Below are 4,212 nucleotides of genomic sequence, written 5' to 3' on the forward strand. Positions count from 1 at the left end.
CAACTTTGATGTCACCTAGCGTCTGAACGGCTAGCCGTAGAACGGCCAAAACTTGGTGACTTTTCCTAGGATATTGTTGGCAACAATTCTCTATCATTGGAATAAGATAACAATTTTTTGTGTTGCCATGGCAACGGGTTTCTGACAGGCATTTTTTGCTAAATTTAGTACTTTTTGTTTCAACAATAGAATTTTATGGGTTTTATGTCAAGTTACTCATGGTTTCTAATATCAATAACATCCCATATAATTTTATGTAAATTTTATCATTAAATATGCATAATTATGCTAATTTGATGACGTCATTGGCCAAAATCCAAGATGGCGGACCATATCATTAGAACAGGTAAATACAGGTTATTTTCATTAAAATTTCATCAATACTTCCATTTCTTTTTCCAAAAAAAGGTTTAAATGAAGGTCTTTAGTATGTTTACGGTGTATTTTAGGCTTTATCATGAAAAAAAAACTATTTTTGAAAATTCAAGATTGATGATCCAAGATGGCGGATATCTTAAATATGCATGACGTCATTTTATGACGTCACCGGCGTTGCTATGGGTAACATAAGACTTAGTACACCATAATATTCTGTCATAAACACTTTTGGTACAGTTATGTTGAATACCATTTAGTTTTCAGGGAAAAACCTATTTAGACGGTTTTGGCCAATAAAATCACATTAATGACGTCATAATGACGTCATATTACATCATAAAAATTGTAGATATGATTACGACATAAAAATTGTAGATATGATAAATTTTTACTAGTACACCATTCTCTGAAAATTTAGTGGTCATACGACATACCGTTCGCGACTTCTTGGGGTGTCTAGGTAGGGTTAAAACCTGTCTAGGTAGGGTTAAAACATAACATAGCCGGGATTAGTCACATGTCAGGATATTGTTTTTAGGTTAGACTACGGCTGGGGCTGTACGAGGTCTACCTGCGTGACTGGTTGTCTATTTTTGCTCGGGACCAAATTCTTGTGCAACGTCTTGAGGATTACTCTAAGGATCTTCGCTCTACCATAACAGAAGTTTTTAAGTTCTTAGATCTTGGTTAGTAGTTGTTTTATTCTATTATCTAAATCTTCTGACAAATATACGTAACAACTTAGCAGTATTGAAATGACCAGTATTACCGTAATTTTGCGTTGCAATTTTCTTTTTTACTTACTGCAGTGTCACATCGTAGGTAATGGTTCGATTTTGTTGCGAACTTTTTCTGACAGAACAAATAACTGACAACCGCTGACAACAATCTGTAAGGCACATTCTGGTATCATTACAACTGAGCTGAATCTTGCACAACACGACTTTTCCAAGAATACCTTCTGTTTAGAGTCGCACAATGATTGTATGACGAATTTGACTAAGCCCATAACACGATATACTCCTAATGGATATTTTTCTCAACTTAATTTACAGGCCCTGTTAAGAAAAAAGCTGACCAAGGCGCTATCTACACCTCCAATGCAAAGCGTTCGCAGACGTGGCGTTATGGCAACATAGGCCAGATGTTGCCAAAGACGCGGAAGATCTTAAACGAGTTTTACAAACCATATAACCAGCGACTTGCTGTGCTCTTGAACGATACTGACTTTCTCTGGAAATAGCTTACTACCATCTGATATTTCTAGAATGAAATGAGTCTTCAGTATAAAAGGTAAAATTGCCTGGCTACAGCTGAATTTGAATTAGATATTCTTGCATAAGTTGGCTGGTGTCACTTCCCATTTGTCATTTTGCGAAAATATAAGGGTATAGATATTATATTCTATGGACGGTTATTCGTATAACAGCATGGTGCTAAGTACAATGGTGAGGCAACGCCGGCATTCACGAGATCGAGGCTCGTTTCACGCTCAAGGGACGATGGGTAGACTTCCTGGCGGCAAAGTCAAATTTTTTCCTGTTCTACATCACATGTCTTAGCGAGTTTTTCATGTTGTGATTGTTGATTTTTTAGAAATTGTTTACACATCATTATCAAGATATGTAACTATATATAATATAGTTAAATATTTATCCTAAACTTATACTTAGGCCATTCCAATGAAATTTCTTGGTACTGGGATAATTTTCAGGAAATTATTGGATACTTGTCTTCTGTGAAAACATGATACTTCTAGCTTCTCATCCCCCCAATGCCTCCACTGTGCTGAAGTGTCATCTTGTTGTGAAATCATACTATGATTATTTATAAAAGAATAAAAAAAATAAGGCAACACAGACAATTTCATGACAGGTTTTGTCTTTAATTACTATCAAAAGGAATGCACAAAAATTGGTACAATACAGGCAATACCTTGGATTTATGAAAACAATATCTTAAAAATTGTACACAGTGACATAACAAGTTATTCCTATCATAATTATAATGATTCTAGTCAAAATGCATGTATCTACAACCTTCCAATAAATTAAGGTATATATTCCCAGAATTGATCCTACCTCATACACATGCACTTTAGATATCATAAAATAGAACATTATAATGCCAACAATGCAATCGCTTGACTAGCATCAATTAACTTGTATAGCTTGCTTACAGGTCCAGGTAAAGTTGGGATTAGGAATCCCAAGTCATCCAGAAATAGATATCAAATTATCAGCATCATTATAATGAAAAAATAAATGATAAACAACATATCTTTAAAATACATTGTCATGTTCTAATCCAAGGTATGAATATTCTGGTTTTAACATTTAATGATGAATGGGACTTGGAGATAGCAATAGAAGGTGATCTGGTGTCTTAGGCAGGGTTGAACTCCACATTCCTGGTGCAGAACAAACCAGTACCTCACTTGGTCCTGTACTTCAACTAGAAAATAAAGAGAATAATAATGAAATGAAAGTACCATTTGCTTTTCTTTCTGCAGACAATCAGTAACTGGAATACTGTCAACATGCAGACTGCATCACATAACATTGCATAGATAATCCTCTGGTACATGCATTACATTTCTATTCATACACCATGAATGACCTTGTATGGATTTTTCTAAGTTGATACTCCATCATGGGTTCCTATTCCACAATAATATTACTGGCAGTGAAGCCCATAGATGGTCATAAGTGTTTAAAATAACATCCAAACATTCATGAATACACACATTTACTGCAGGTGGGGGAGGGGGACCTGGCCAATGTATTACACTAGGTGTATCATTCTTGTATGCAAATGATTCTGAGTAATAGGTATGTATCTCTTTGAAATTACAACATATGTTAGAAGTGTATATGTACTACTATTCTACTTTATTTAGGAGAAGATGCTTTCTTTCTTTGAGAACTTCTCCCTAGGCTTATAGTTGATACCCAAAGCAGTTTTGAGTGTGAACAATATGGATGACAAAATTTTGAACATGTTTGAAAGTCTATGATTCTTTATCCAAAACATGTACATTATCAATATCCTGCAATATGTTGGACTTACATATGTACTTTTGTTTCATTTCACTTTTAAAGAAATCTGTTGTGGTATTGAAATGTATGCCAGTACTTGAAATTCCCATACTGTAAACAATATGGCTGACAAAATGTTGGGAAGTTTGAGAGTCTATATTTCTGGATCAAATGAAAGGATCTTTTCTATATCCTGCAATGGTGTAACAGGAGATATGTAGTTATGTTTCATTTGACTTTGAAGAAGATCATTCTATATGTTTGAATTTTATGCCGGCACATGATGTTCACACACTGTAAACAATATGGCTGACAAAATATTAAGCAACTTTGACAGTCTATATATCTGGATCAAAAAGTCCTGATCACTTTGATATTCCAGAATATGTGGGGGTGATATAAGTAGTCAAGTTTCATGTTACTTTCAACAAGATAAGTTCATGTATTTGAATTTATGCCAGCACTTGTAAACAAGATGGCTGCCCAATTTAAGCAAATGTTAGGTCAGTTTGAAAATCTATATTTCTGGATCAAATGAATAGATCTCTTCAATATCCCAAAATAATTTAAGGGGGTATATGTAGTTATGTTTTACTTGACTTTGAAGAAGATCAGTTGATTTTTTTAAATTTATGCCAGCACTTGAAGTTGAGGAATTTAAACAAGATGGCCGCCAAAATGTTAGGTAACTTTGAAAATTAATATTTCTAGATCATATACACAGATCTGTTCGACATCCTGATATAATTTAAAAGGGGTATATGTACTTAAGTTTTATTTGACTTTGAAGAAGATC

Source organism: Branchiostoma belcheri, unplaced genomic scaffold (assembly GCF_001625305.1).
Source record: "Branchiostoma belcheri isolate BF01 breed outbred unplaced genomic scaffold, Haploidv18h27 scaffold212, whole genome shotgun sequence".
NCBI classification, from domain to species: Eukaryota; Metazoa; Chordata; class Leptocardii; order Amphioxiformes; family Branchiostomatidae; genus Branchiostoma; species Branchiostoma belcheri.